The sequence below is a fragment of the Lathyrus oleraceus genome, chromosome 5, assembly GCF_024323335.1.
Source record: "Lathyrus oleraceus cultivar Zhongwan6 chromosome 5, CAAS_Psat_ZW6_1.0, whole genome shotgun sequence".
NCBI classification, from domain to species: Eukaryota; Viridiplantae; Streptophyta; class Magnoliopsida; order Fabales; family Fabaceae; genus Lathyrus; species Lathyrus oleraceus.
In genome coordinates, this window is record NC_066583.1 from 613,836,115 (window position 1) to 613,852,551 (window position 16,437).

Here is a 16,437-nt window from a genome sequence, read left to right on the forward strand (position 1 = left end):
TGAAAGCATACCATGATGGAAAGGTCCGTCACAAGGAGTTCAAAGTTGGACAAATGGTGCTCCTTTTTAATTCAAGACTCAAGTTGTTTCCGGCTAAGTTGAAGTCCAAATGGTCGGGACCGTTTGTAGTGAAAGAGGTGCGAGATTATGGAGCCATTGTGGTTGAGGACCCAAAGTCAAAAGAAAGTTGGATTGTGAATGGACAAAGATTAAAAGTCTACCATGGTGGAGAAGTAAGCCGAGACGTCTATGTCATTTCGCTCGCCGGACCGTGAAGTATCATCGAACCGTCGAGCTCAAACGACGTTAAACAAAGCGCTTGTCGGGAGGCAACCCAACTTCGTAAGCATGCATTTCAATTTTTGTTATTTCAGTTGTGCAATATATTCTGTTTTGGTTTTATAGAGAAAAATGAAGGTCTGTCCAATTTCCAGAAATCTTTTGAAAATTCCTTCAGTTCGCCCCGCGAACAGCTTTCGCCCCGCGAACTGAATGGAAAATTAAAGTTTGCGCCGCGAACCAAGTTCGCCCCGCGAACTGAGCGTGGCAGACCCTTTTAATTTCTGTTTTATGTTACTTTTGTTTCCTTATCATATTTTGTAACTTCATATCCCTCTTCACCACTTTCACTATCTCACTTCCAAATTCAAACTTAACCCTCTCCATCTCAATAATCCCAATTTTTTTAGCAAGAATCAATTCAATCTCCTTCTCTCATCAAGGTATGTGTAATCTTTTTCTCTTTTCCTTCTTTGTCTCTCATCAAGGTGAACTAGGGTATTTGTTAGAAGATGATTTATTTGCTGAAATTCACCTTGCATGTGTAAAGATGCTTCAAATTAGGATAGGTTAAGAGTTTGTAGTATCAATGTTGAAAAGATTTGAGTAGTAGGAAACCCTAGGGCTGCTGAGTTTTCTGGTTCGCAGGGATCGCGCCGAGAACTGGGAAAATCTCAGTTTCATTTTTGTTGATTATGTATGTTGACTTCAATCTTGGCTATTGTGTGGTTGCTTGTGGTTTTATTGCAGATGTCGAAACACACAAAAACAGTGAGCTCCGGTCCTTCAAGATCCGTGCGAAGATTCATTAGTGATGTGCAAGAGGAAAGGTTTGAAAAACTGATTAAGAGGACCATTCAGTCAGAAAGATTCATTCGTTTGTCACCGGGTGGCAATTATAGGAAGCTGGTGGCAAACTTTGAAAGGAGAAAGTGGAGCAAAATCTGTGAGCCAGAACCGGAGATCAACTACGACATTGTGCGTGAATTTTACGCCAATGCTCTTCAGTTGGAGGAAGGAGTAGCATATCATTACCAAACCAGGGTGAGGGGGAAGATCATCACCTTCAGTAGGGATGCAATCAACGCTTATTTGGGTCATCCCCTCACTTTGGCGGATAACGAGCGGTGTGAATACCGTGCCAAAGAAATGGCCAATGATTGGGATCTTCCTACCGTTAGTGCTCACTTGTTCCTTGAGGGAAGGATATTTGATTTGAATGATCAAGGATTTCCAAAGTCTTAGAAGAGGGAGAATCTGAATTTGGAAGCAAGGGCTTACTTGGTGCTTTTATTGAACAACATTCGGCCACAGAGCCATAGCACCACCATTCGACTAGATGTCGGATGCCTCTTGTATTACATCATGATTGGGAAATCAGTGGGTGTGGCGTCCATCATCGCGGGGGAGATGCGAAAAGTTGCGACTAGTGGAACCAAGTTCGGGGGGAAAGCCGGTGTGCATATGTATCCGGGGTTGATTATGGGACTTTGCCGAAAGGCAAATGTGCCCATTCTGGATGAGGTGCACCTTTCCATTACCAATGTAATTAATGGTGCATTTTTGAACAGGTTCTTCCAGAGTCAAATGGATAGAGCTGAAGGAGCAGACACTTCTTCCTCTAGACCCTGCACCCGCAGTACACCAGCTTTTGATCAAATGGCATTCGCCACCTACTGCTGTGAGAATTTTGAGGCTTCTAGGAGATCTCAATCATTCCTATTTGATGTTATGCAGCAGCAGTTTCAGAATACCTTCCTAGCGCCCGAAGCCCGCACTTTTCCGACCCAGGCGGAGTATGCTTCTTATTCTAATTGGCCTGAGGGCAGGCCAGCATTTATGGGGGGTGCAGGAGGTAGTGGTCGAGCTAGTGGTTCGGGCCATGATGAAGACATGGGAGATGTCCTTGGATCCGTAGGCGGTGGACATGATGAGGAGGATTGAAGACTTTGTTTTGAGTAGTATTAGATTTTTATTTTTAGTTTTTTTTATTATTATTTTTATGTTTTAATTATGGTTGTACTTTTGGTGGCTCTCGTTTCACTGTAAACTTTGGTTTTGTTAATTGCATGGATCTTTTTGTGAGGTTTAATTGTGTGTTTTTATGAACTTTGGTATGCCCCATTGATTTTGTTTAATTTTTCTTATTCTTAAGTTAAGCTTGAAGGAACCAAGTGATGCTTGCAAGGAAGGAAGCGTAGGACACTTCGAGTGGTGATGATAAGAATTGGTTGTCGATATTTCAAGGTACACTTTATCGCTTTCTAGACTTAACATGAATAGTTTGATGGTGTGTTGCAAATTTCATATCATAAATTCCTTGAGATACATGTCAATTTTGAATCAAAGTAGAACTTAACCAATTGTGAGGTAGCTTTCCATTATGCACTAAATGCGGCAGACCGAATATTATTTCAATTCATTCTTATCATGCTAAATCATGCATTAATCTATTTTTGTGAAAATTGTGAAAATGATAGAGGCATTGTTTGTTATTGAGAAAAACCACTTGGCCAAAAAGTTTTGAATCAACTAACCTTGTGAGGAGTGATCCTTAGTTTAACCCCTTTGAGCTTATTTTAGGATTCATTTGATTGAGAAGTGCAAATTCCATTGAAAATATTGCGAATAAATGAATCCTAATTTCTTTTGTGTCAATTGAATCTTCAACCGAATTTGGTTGCAATTTTTGTCTTTTTCCTATGCCTAAGTAGGGAGCATTATTGCATAAATTTTGTCTTGAAGCCTAAAGTTGGGGAGAATATCTTAGAAGAGTTGATAAAGCTTGAAAAAGTAGTGGTTTAAAAAAATGTGAAAGTATGAAAAGAAACAAGAACAATAAGTCACCTTTGAAATTATGGAGCAAAGAAAAAGAAAAGAAAAGAAAAAGAAAGAAAAAACAAAAAGAGAGCTCATGGTTGTGTTGATGTTGAAAAATAAGAAAAGAAGAAAGATTGGGATCAAAAACGGAATTTGTTGTTGAGTTTGAATTTATGGGAATGCTCCCTTGGGATAGGCATTTTTGTTTGAATTCTCTTAATCATATCCTTTCTTGTAACCCAAGCCACATTACAACCTTTGAAAGACCTCTTGATTCTCATTTTTCACATGATTTAGTGTTTGCTTTGATGACCGCATGATTCGAGTTGATGTTGATTTAATTGTTTGGATGAGTGAAAGAAAACCCTCATGTTTATTCATCATTACTATGATGTGTGTGTAAGTTTGATTCAATTTTGATATGTATTGCTTTGAATTCCTTGGTATGTCATTTGCACCCAACCATTGTTCTTATTCATGTTTTGTCTAGCATTGAGGTAAGTGGATTAAGAAAGGACCGTACACTTTTGAACCATTTGAGTGTCTTTGGTTAATCCTTGTTTCAATCTATTGTTTCATTACTTTGGTTACTTTGGTAAAAACTTTTGTTTAGGGACAAACAAAATGATAAGTTGGGGAAAGTTGTTAGGGACCAATTATCACTACTTTTCATATATTATTATTGGTCTCTTTTACCATTTTCTTATTGAATTACACACTTTTATTCTCACAATTTAATAAATATGCAATTAAGTTTAATTTAATTATGTTTTGAGTAGATATTTCACTTATTTGTTAGTTTTGTAGAAATTATGGACAAGAGAGCATTGGATTGCATGAGCATAATTTGGAAGGAGTTTGAATGGTATTTTGGAAGAATTTGAAGAACAAAGCTTGGAAGCAATGGTTTAAAGGAAGCTTGCAAGGCAAGGAAGCTGAACTTCCTTCAGTTCACGCAGCGACCCTTGTTGGCGCCGCGAACCCTGCGAAGACATCACGCTTGTTATTTGGTTTGGGCCACTTGTTATGTTTTGAACCCAACTTAAGTGTGATAGTTTTAGATTATTTTTAGAGCACTTTTCTGTTTTAGACCAAAATGAGACATTTAGGGAAAGGATGAACTCTTTAAACACACAATGGGAGAAAAGAAAAGATTATTATCACAAGTGTTGGAGAAGAAAAACAGAGGCTTTCTTGTGTATTCCATTTGCTGTCAAACATGGTGATGAGGAGCTAAACCATACTTTGTCAAGATTGGAGGTAGTAGCTATCCCTTATTGATTATGTATTCCTATTGACTCTTGTATGTGACAAAAGATTATTGATGTAATGATTGATATTTTTGCCCTATTTTGAATATTCAGATTTGAGTTATTGTTGAGAAAGATTATTCAAGTCTTGACTTAAAATATGCTTTCAAGTAGTGAATAAGTTGTAGAAATAGATTTATACACTACTCTTCTTTTGTATCAAACATTAAAGATTGTTATATTAATAGTTAGGTGGAGAAATCGTCTAACGATTAATATAGTGATTATCACAATCTCATTTAGAAATAAATGTTATTGAGAGGATACTTGAATATCATCAATAATTTTAAGTCCATATAGTTGTCATTAAGGAAACATAAGAAATTTGGATAGTGAACTCCAATCTTGCCAAGTCTTTTATATTTGATTTTAAAACTAATTTCATTGTCTTAGTGTCATTTTAATTAAGAGATGAATATTCAATCAAAAACAACTTAGTTACTTTTTCAACTTATAACAATTGGAATTATAGAATGGCGGTAATATCAATCAATCTCTGTGGATACGATATAAAAATATTTGCCGGAAATATACTTTTCAACAAGTATACACAAACAAGATATATCACATCATATGGTTCAAGTGTACTAAGTGAAAATTGCATTAACATAAAAAATTAGAGTGATATGAATAATGGCAAATGAATAAAGGCTAGAATTAAATGACATTAAAGTAAATGGCTTGAAATTAAAAAAAAATAGTTGTTAATGGGTTAGAAGTTAGTATTGTTTTGCTTTTCATTTTTTAGACATTCTTTGGAGAACACTCAACCCACTTATCACAAGCATGGATCCTTGAGCCAAGACATCTTCCAAAGGAAGAAAAAAAGGCCAAGTTTCCACACAATACCATGAAAGAGGAGAGACTTACAATCTCACTAACTAGAATGTTATGTCTTTTATCTCACAAATTTAGTGCTATGTTAAGCAATCGTAATTGGACTTATGTAAAAGTCACAACTATTTAAGGTCGGGCAATAGAATTTTGGTGTTAATGTATGTTAGAGACATAGTATAATGGACTATGCTCATGAAACATACCACACAGAAAAAGAGATATGCAAAAGAGGTGGCTTAATCTCATCCATACTCATGTTAATTTTTCAATCAACTAGCTTTAGGACTTTGAGATATCATAGGCCAAATGAGATGAATGCATAAAGAAAGGGAATGAGATGAAGAGGGAAGGGGAATGGATCAAAACTCAAATTGACCAAAGGAGGACTTTTACCAAATTAATATCATCCATTCATTTTGGGAGATGGAATGTACATTCCATCAATCCCCTAAATCCAATGATATTAACTTGACAAAGTCAAATCAACCTTGACCAAGGCCTAACAACAAGAGTCAAACACAAACAAGCCATCACAATTGGTCAACAAAATTAATTGGCATTTATTCAAATTAAAAATATTAAAATAAGACATTTAAATTAAATATGGTTTGTCAAATTCCTAAAACCTCATCAAAACACCAAATAAATGGCCATGAGATTTATCATAGGTCAAACAAGGTCAAAGGACCTTGGAGATTTTTTTTTCAGAATTTTTAAAGACTTAAAAGTATTTTTAAACAATTAAAAACAAATGCAAAATCAATTAAAACATGAAAAATATTAATAATGATCCAAAAAAAAAATTGAATTCAGAATATGAAAGAGGAAATTTTTTGGTGAAACTCTCATATTTTTTGAATCAATATTAAAATTAATATGAATTAATGAAAATAAAGCAATTAAAATGAAATTCAAATAATTAGAAAAAACGTGGACCACTTGATCTCCCTCATTAATTGAGGTGGCAGATCAAGTGGCCACCAGCGCGCGTTCCATGGTACACTACAGTCAACGCGGCATAGGCTTGATATTTAAAAGCAACGCACGAGATTAAAACAATTTGAACCAGATCAATGGCTCTGAACACATCCAGCACATCATCGGCGTCCAAAGGTCGGTCATCTTCTTCGGTGACCCTGGTCGGACTGGTTCACTCATCACCATCAAGAAAATGAAAAAGGAGGACATGATCTGAAATAAAAAATGGCGTAGAGCATGAATCTGACCTCAATTTTAACTAACTCCACATATATAGAAAGATATGAGGAGTTGAATTTTGAGGTGTGTCAACTGAGTTGCTTCGATTTGACCTCTAAGCAACTCAATCTTCTTGCCTATATTGGTAGGGCTTCAGACAACCAAAGATCCAAGAGAATTGAGTAGAATTAAGAGAGAATCGAAGAGATGGAGTTTTCTGAAAATCACCTTCAATGTTATGCAGTTCTTGATGTTGCTTGCTCCAAACACGATCTGATCACACTTCAGAAGCTAGCAGGAAGTGATTAGAGAGGTTGCAAGGCTTTGGATTCTGGAGTTCTTGAATCTCCAATAGTTGAGATTCAAACTCAAATTTCAAGTTGAAATTTATCAGGTTTTCCTTTGGAATGAGAGGGTTTCAATGGGGGGAAAAGTTGGTGCGCAAGGTGTGATTCAAATGAGCACAAAGAGCATGTATTTATAGCATGAATGAATGATATTTACACACTTCAAATTTTGTCCAAATTTAGCAATGTTGGTGGCACGAGTGCATGGGTATATGCAGGCCCATGATGCAATGCAAAAAGGTCCAAATTCAATCCAAATGAAGTCTGAATGGAAGCTTGATTGGCAAGGCAAAGTGAATTGAAGTTTTGAAGCTTGATTCTTGCCAAAGATGCAACTCTGTTAAAGCCATGCGCAGACCTAGCAAACCTCATCCAAAATGCATGAACTTGGGTTCCTTGGAAATCTTGGATCAAGGGGAACAAGTTTTATGTTAAACACTTTTTCATTTGGAGCTTGGAACATGGAGAATTTTGAGGAGGAAGTTTGGAAATTTCAACATGTTGAAAATTTTTCTAAGTGTCAAGCCATATATCTCAATATTCCACCTTGCTTAACTTTTTATGTGAGCTTCAAATCAGAAAAGTGTCTTTATAAAATTTGTAGCTCTTTCAAAGACCTTCAAAATGGTAACTAATTTCATGTCATTTGGGTTTGGAATGATAGAGTTATGCATTTTTAAAGTTTGGAAAAATCACTTGTTCAATGGTATAGGTCAAAAGTGACCTATAATGTAACCTCATATCACATGCTCATAAAAGTTGAATTTGCTTTCACTCCAAACATAAAATTTGAATTAGACACCTTGAATTTGATTTTGCAACTTGGAAATATTTCATCTCATAAAAATTGAGCAAGTTATGGCCTTGGTAAGTTGACTTTCAAATTAGGGTTTAGACAAAATGACCTATAATGTTTCAACATAGAAAATGATTTTCCAAGAAAACCTAGCGCTAGGTCACAACATGAAAGTTGTTTGGAATGTCATCTAGAGTAACTTTTCTCTTGGAATCATTTTCATATGGTGAAAATTGTAGGAGATAGGGTCTAGGGAGACCCAGTTTTGATTAGATGAATTCATCTGGCCAACCAACATCAACCAACTTGCTAACCTTCAATTCCTTTGTCTTTCTTGGCTCATGGTAGATCATATATGCATAAGATGATGAATTTTGAAGTGTCCTTTGAGAAATTTGATCAATTGGTGAGATAGTTTATTGGAGAAGTTACTCAAGATACCTAGTCAAACTAGGGTTTCCAAGGCAAATCACCCTCAAACTCTTGAAGAAAACTTGATCAAAATAATATGTAGGAATTAATGGAACTCATATATTATGCTCAGGATCATCCTTGGATCAATTCATGGTTGTGCTCTTTGTCATGAGGGTCTCAAACCCTAGATATGAACTTGATGAATCATTGGAGATCATGCCCTACCTACAAAAGAGTTAGGAAAATGCAAAGACATATTTTTGTATTTTGGTTAGTAAAATGATAATATACAAGTATGATAGAATTACAAAGTGCTTGGTGATCTCTCCCAAAATAAACCCAATGAAAGAGGGGCAAGGAAGATGTCAAGGTATGATCCCAATGCTAATGCTTATGATGAAATTGCATGAGGGATCTTAGGGTCAAAATTGGGGTCTTACAGTTAGATCAGTATATACACTACAATGAAAAACCTCATTAAACTTTGGTTGGAAACAGATTTTACCTCGGTTTCAAAGGCGAGGTAATGAAGGGCGTCATAAAAATTCTTTTTTCCCCCGGTTACGGATCAACCGAGGGATAAAGTGTATTGCCCAAGGGTTCGAATCCCACCAACAACAATTTCATATTTTATAGAAAAACATGCAACTTTACCTCTCAGTGACTTAGTGGTAAATCTAACCATGGTGAAATGTATATATATATATATATATATATATATATATATATATATATATATATATATATATATGTATATATATATATATATATATATATATATATATATATATATATATAAATTATTATTTTTTATTGAGAATCTATTCCAAAATATAACAATATTTTATTTTACCATTCAACATTAAAAAGAGGTGGAAACAACAACGACAACAACAACAACGCCATTATGTGATAGATTGCAAGAACGGAAAAATGATTTGTTAAAGGTTGATGTTAGAAGAACAATGACACATAACAAATAATTTTTATATCTTGCAATCAATCCCAAATAATGATGTTTACGAGTATGGAGCAATTATATATATGAGTTAGCTTTAGGGTGAAAGTTAGTGAATCGATCCTTTTATAGATAAATCTGGGTATCATATTATTGAAAACATCAATACGGATTCCCCTATTTTATTGTTTACTAGGCAATTCTATAGAATTTCATTATGTCCCTTTATTTCCCAATGCAGTAACTTTCTCCTTAATTCAAGGAGATAATTAATTATACTCTCACTATAAAAATCAGCATTTGGCTAAGGAATAAAACACAAAAGCGTTTACCTATTATCTACCAATATGGTATCAAGATCACTAGGTTAAGGGTGTTTCTATTTGACCAATTTCCTTACCCGACCCACTTCACATACCAGTTTAGCCTCCTATGACGAATCACAACAGGTGGTCATCCTAGCACATGCCTACACTGGATCCTCCACAGCCAACCATTATGAACAATCACTTGAGTCAGGTGTAGACTGCGGAAATGACGGAGGCTGAGGAGATAGCGGTGACCACGGTAGCCTGGAAGATGGTGGTGGAAGAGGAGACATTGGTGGTCGCGGTAATGGAAAAGATCACGGAAATGACATACCAGAGTTCATCACAAATAGTGGCAGTAATGGAGGCAACAATGGTAACATAGGTTGTAATGACCAAGAGGGTTCCTCATACTCCCTCAAAGTCAATATTCCTAATATGAATGAGAATAACTATAATGAATGGTCCCAAACCATTCTCTTGGTATTGGAGAGCAAAATGAATCTTGGGTTTTTTAATAGAAGCAGTAGCTGAATCTACAAGAGGAGACCCTCTTTACAAACAATGGAAGTCTAAAAACTCCTTGATTATTGCTTGATTGGTAAGACCTATGGAATCTGGAATAGGTAAGCATTACATGTTTTTGTCTTCTGCAAATGATGTGTGGGAAGTTATTAACGAAACATACTTTTATATTCAAAGTCCTCCCAAATTTTTGGTTTAAAATCAAAGTTATAAAATTTTAAACAAGGTCACAAGAGTGTTACTGCTTATTATAATGAGTTGTTAGCCATGTGGAAAGAGTTAGATCTCTGTTATGGTGACAATTGCAGGTGTACAGAAGATAGTGTTATGTTTCTCAAGAGGCAAGAAAATAATCGTGTTTTCATGTTTCTCGTTGGGCTGAATAAATACCTTGATGAGGTAAGAGGTCGATTTTAAGGAAAAATACCATTACCAACTATTTGTGAAACTTTTGCATAAATAAGAAGGGATGAGGCATGACATGGAATTATGATGGGTAAGATACCAAGAAGCTTTGAATATGAAGACTCAGTTTTGGCTACTAGGAACCTCGACGAGGGAAACAGGTCAGACAAAGTTTCTTGGTGTGATCACTACAGGCGCGAATGGAATATCCGTAAAAAAAATAGGAAGCTCAAAAGAAAACCTCCTAATTGGAAGAATAAAGGTGGTCATTCATTTCAGGATAGTAATTATGATCAAGGGAAACAATCCTCTTCGATTCAGCCTCTACTTACTACATAACAACTAGACAAACTGTTCAAACTCATTGAGTCTCCAATTCCTTCTTGTTCTATAGCAACAAAAGGTAATTGTGCATTTTTTAGTGTCAATCCCATTAATACTTAGAAAGTAGAGTCAAGTGCATATGATCACATGAAAGGTGAATCCACTTTGTTCTCTTCATATAGTCCATGTGTTGGTAATCAAAAAATAAAAAACACAAATGGCTCCTTTTCAACCATTGCAGGTAAATAGTCATTTGTGTTATCTTAAGTGTTAACTCTTAAAAATGTATTTCATGTTCTAAACTTATCACGTAATTTAATAGTTATCAGTAAATTAGCCCAAGATATAAATTGACAAACTAATATTTTCTGATCTTGCCGTGTTTTTTCAGGATTTGGACTCAGGGAAGATGATTGGCAATGCTAAGAAAGTATAAGACTCCACTACCTTGACATTGGATTTGCATCACAGCTACCTTCAAAAATAATAAGCTCCTTCTTTGAGTTTGTTTTTTTTGAATAATAATGATGATAACATTATGTTATGGCATTTACGATTAGGTTATCCTAGTTTTTGTTACTTAAAACACTTATTTCCTAAGTTATTTCATAATAATAACTTTTTTGTTTAAATGTGAAGCATGTGAGTTTGCAAAGCATCATCGTTGCCAATTTTCAATATAACCTTATAAACCATTAAAACTTTTTTCTATTATTCACAGTGATGTTTGAGGCCTTAATCGTACAAGGACACTTTCTCTCAAAAAAAGGTTTATCACATTTATAGATGACATTCAAAAGTATGTTGGGTGTACTTGTTAAAAGATAAATCAAATATTTGTCAGGATGTAAAGGATTTTGTTGCAATAGTGTAAAACCAATTTCAAACAAATATTCAAGTCCTTAGAAGTGATAATGGCATATAATATTTTAACATTGTTCTGGATGATTTTTTTTTCTTAAAAATGGGATTGTGCATCACAGTTTATATCCTAATACTCTTTAACAAAATAGAGTTTCCGAGAAAAAAAATAGACATTTATTAGAGGTTGTTAGAGCTTTACTTTTCTCAAGAAAAGTACAAAACTATTTGTGGGGTGAAGTTGTTTTAGCAACTGCATATTTAATTAAATGAATTCCCTACCATTTTCTCAATTTTCAAACTCCAATTAATACTTTCAAAGAATGTTTTCCTAGTAATCGTGTTTCAACTGATTTGACATTAAAAATCTTTGGTTGCACAACCTTTGCTCATGAACATAAAAATATTGGAAAAATTGAACCACATGCTATAAAATATGTCTTTGTTGGATATTCTCCAATCCAAAAGGGATAAATATTTTAATCCAATAAATAATAAAATGTTTGTCACTATGGAAGTTACATTCTTTGAAAATAAATCTTTTTTACTATGACACTCATCTTTAAGGGAGGAATATAAAGGAAGATTTGTTTTAAACCGATGACATAAGTTTTTTAAATTATTTATCTTTGCTTGTACCACAAATTTATAAGAATTAAACTTTTGCACCAATAGAAAATGGTCATGATTCTTTATATGACCTAATCTTGTTATGCGTAAGGAACTTGGTGAATCCGATCCTACATTTTCTAATGTAGAAAACAATGGGAATCGTGAAAATGATGATAATTCCGATCTAATTGAATGCCACAAAATAATGAGTCACTTAAAGAGAACATATTTGAAGTAGGAAACATGACTTGGAAAGGGAAGGTTTATGTTAAAAATCACCACAGAAAAAAGGAATGAGCCCACATCTCAACAATGTTAGGAATCTGAATTGGGGAATGATCAAGCTCCTAAGAAAAGGAAAGGTAAGTCTATCTCTATTTCTAAGTGTGGTATTTTGTATCCTGATATAGATGATCATGTTGCCATTATTAGATCTTGCACTAAACACCCTATGTCCAATTTTATATCATATTCAAATTTGTCTTCATATATGTCTTCCTTCACCTCAAAATTGTCTAGTGTAGAAATTCCCAAAAGTGTACAAGTTGCTCTAGAAATTCCAAAGTGGAGGGAAGTTGTACTTGAGGAGATGAAAGCTCTTGAAACGAACAAAACTTAGAGTGTTACAACACTACCAAATGACAATAAGACAGTTTGATGCAAATGGATGTTTACTGTAAAGTTTAATTCAGATGGGTCAATTGAAAGGTACGAGGCTCACTTGTTGGCTAAGGGCTTTACTCATGCCTATGGTATAGACTACTCAGATACATTTGTTCTTGTTGCAAAATTGAACACTGAGAAGTCTCTTATCTCTTGTTGCTAACCTGGATTGATCCCTAAATCAGTTGGATGTTAAAAATGTTTTTCTCTATGGTGATTTGGTAAAAGAAGTATATATAGAAATTCCTCCTAGATTTGTAAACAAATTTGGATCAAATGTATGCAAATTAAATAAGTCTTTGTATGGATTAAAGCAGTCCCTTAGAGGTTGGTTTTAAAAACTCACTCATTCCATGAAAAATAATGGTATATTCAAGGACAAGTTGACCACACCTTGTTCACAAATTTCTCCCATTATGGGAAATTTTCTTCTCATATTGTTTATGTTAATGCCATTGTCCTTACTAGAGATGATATTGTTGAAATGGAAAGAGTAAAATAGAAATTAACAGTAGACTTTGAAATCATGGACTTGGGATCCATGAGATATTTTCTTGGTATGGAGGTTGCTCGATCAAATAACGGTATTATGGTATCACAACAAAAATACATTTAGACTTATTGGAAGATACTAAATATTGGATGGGAAACTGATTTACTTATCACACATTCAGCCTGATATTGCTTTCTCAGTTAGTGTAGTTAGTCAGTTTATACATTCTTCTTTCGAGGAACATCTTGAGGCAATCATTAAAATACTGAAATATTTGAAGGGAAAACCTGAAGAAGACTTATATTTTAAGAAGACTAGTGAAAGAAATGTGTATATCTTTGCCGATACTGATTGGGAAGATTCATTCATAGATAGAAGATCAACCTCTGGATATTATACCTATGTTTCACTACTAAAAAAATTGCAATTTAGAGAAGGAAATTTGTGAGAGAGGTAAATCCCACACTAATTGTAATGGGTTTTGTGAGGGAAAGTTGTATTCATGATTGAAGTCAGGCGAGCAAAAATTAGGGAAGATATTTGTGACAAAAATTAGGGAAGATATTTGTGATTGAAGTCCGTCATAAAAAATATCTCACAAATTCACTCACAAATCTGATTAGAGTAAAGTTAGTGACAGAATTTGAAATGAATTTTACCCCTCTCTAATCATCCCACACAAATTCCTTCATAAACATGTAACATGTTATTAGTGATGAATTTTGTAAAGGAATTATTTCAAATTTTATTTCTTATATTAAAAATTAAATTCTTTTTGATAATGTTGTATCTTTTTTATTATATAAATTTATTTTTTACTTGGTATCTACATTCAAAAAATTGAAATATTATTCAATAAAAAATATAAATATTAATTAAGTTACAATTTATTTATAAATATTAATTTTTTAAATAAAAATATAGATATAAATTTAAACGAAATATTTAATAAATATAAATATGAATTTATTCAATCATAAAAATATTAAAATAATACATATATTTTAATTATTTTATATATATGCATATGCAAATTCGAAATAGAGAGATGAAAAGTTGATAGATCAAAATTGCATATGATTAAGATAAAAATTAACATAAAAAAAACTTCAATGATACAAAATCAAAGTCTAAGAAGATGATTTTCTTGGCATATGTTGATTGAGTTAGAAATATATTTAATTTGAGTATAAAAATGTTAATCTAATTTGTTTTTCATTTCACCTCTATCATCTCCTTATCATTTGAAATTAATTTTAATTTTCCCTCTCATATATTTCTCTCATTTATAAACTAATTTTATTTTTAATTTAATAATATTTTAAAAAACACTCAGAAATGTAAAATCCTTTTTACTGAGAAGTCGAAAAAGCAAAACACATAACCACAAAATCCCCGATGGAAAACCAAGAACCAGAACCACAAAATCCCTAATTGTGAAACGTAAAAGCTCCAATCAAAAAACACACAAGAAATTTATCATTCATAGTTTCTCTCTCAAGCAATCAAGAATGAGGATTTGTTAGGGCAAAGAAATCAAGAACGAAAAAAACCTAGAAACTCCAAAAGATTCACCTTCTCAAGGTATCTGATACAATCTCATATGTTTTATCTCTTTTGTAGACTATAATGTAGCTATTAAATATCAGTGATGTTATTTCTTGATCAACATTTTCACTTAAGGTAGATTTTATTTTGGGTTGTGTATTTGTTTTTTAATGTGAAGTTGATGTTTTATGTGATGTGATTGAAAGTTATTAGCTACTTTTAGAAATTTAAATTAGTACTTGTATCAGGGAGGAAAAGATCCATATTATAGAAAAACATAATTTCACATGTATTCCTCAGTCATTCATGTAGTGCATTTTCTTCAGCAAAATTTTTAAAAAGTCACCGTGTTTTCAAACACTCGATAAAAATTATAGACTCTAGGTAAACAAAAAACGAAATTCCAATCCAATAGAATGTTGATTAAATCCATTAAAAAATCACCGTGTTTTCAACCACTCAATCCAAATTTTAGTCTTTGCTAGGGTTTTAATAAACGGTCATGTCGCGGTTGCATAAAGGCTTTCACAATTTTCAACCACTCGTTAAATTCAATCCTTTTTCTCGACATTTTTAAAATTATCTCTATATGTTCTCCTTTTAAAGGATATTTGCCACTTGGTTTAGAATTTATAGGCATGTGAGATAATTATACATGATTCTCTAGATTAAATATAACACATATTCTCTATTTTAATGTATTAAAAAGGTTAACCCATTTCGCATAATTTTTTTTGTCTATATTGTAGAGAAAGTACAAGTGGCTACTTGAACATGAGGAAGACATTAAAAAGATACTTAATTAGAAAGTCTATGATGCATACTCAAACATAATGTAAAAATGGAAAGATGATAAATGGAAAAGAAAGTCACAAATTAACACGCACAATAGGAGATCTTCGGATGACCCAATACACACTAGAGGATCACTTCAAACAACTTACCACTATACGAGATTAAGAAATTTAATTTATTTTGTTAGGTTAGATATTTTAATTTTAATTAACATTGATCTATGTCTTTTTATTTTTAGAAAAAATTCTCAGATACAAGTTCAACTTGTTGGGAGTTATTTCTATTATGCTCCACACATGGAAGCCATTGAAGAATAGTAAGAAAGCTTAAAGTGAAGAGGAAGAAGATAAAGAGCAGAATAATACTCTGTTATGCATTGAATGGAGATTACAACAATTATATAGTTGGATGAAAACTATAACTAACTGTTATAACAGAAAGTATAACAAACTGTTTCTATTGTAACTAACTGCAAAACTACTTTTTAACTGTTTCTATTTGCTTCATCTATTAGCCCCCCACAAGTTGAACCATGGTAGATGTTGATCAAGTTCAACTTGGCTTTGAGGAAATGAAATGGTTTGGGTAGGAGAGGTTTAGTGAAGAAATCAGCAAGTTGGTTGTTGGAAGACACAGGAAGGAGTTTCATTATGCCTGCTGAAAATTTCTCGGGTACAATGTGACAATCAATGTCAAGATGTTTCGTACGTTCATGGAAAACAGGGTTAGAAGCTATGTGGAGTGCGCTTTGATTGTCACAAAAGATAACTGGAACTTGAGAGCATGCAATGTTCATGTCACAAAAGATAACTGGAACTTGAGAGCATGCAATGTTCATGTCACGAAGCAAGTACAAAAGCCATTGGAGCTCACATGTGGCTGCAGCTAAAGCACGATACTCTGCCTCTGAAGAGCAACGAGAGACAGTGGTTTGTTTCTTTGTTC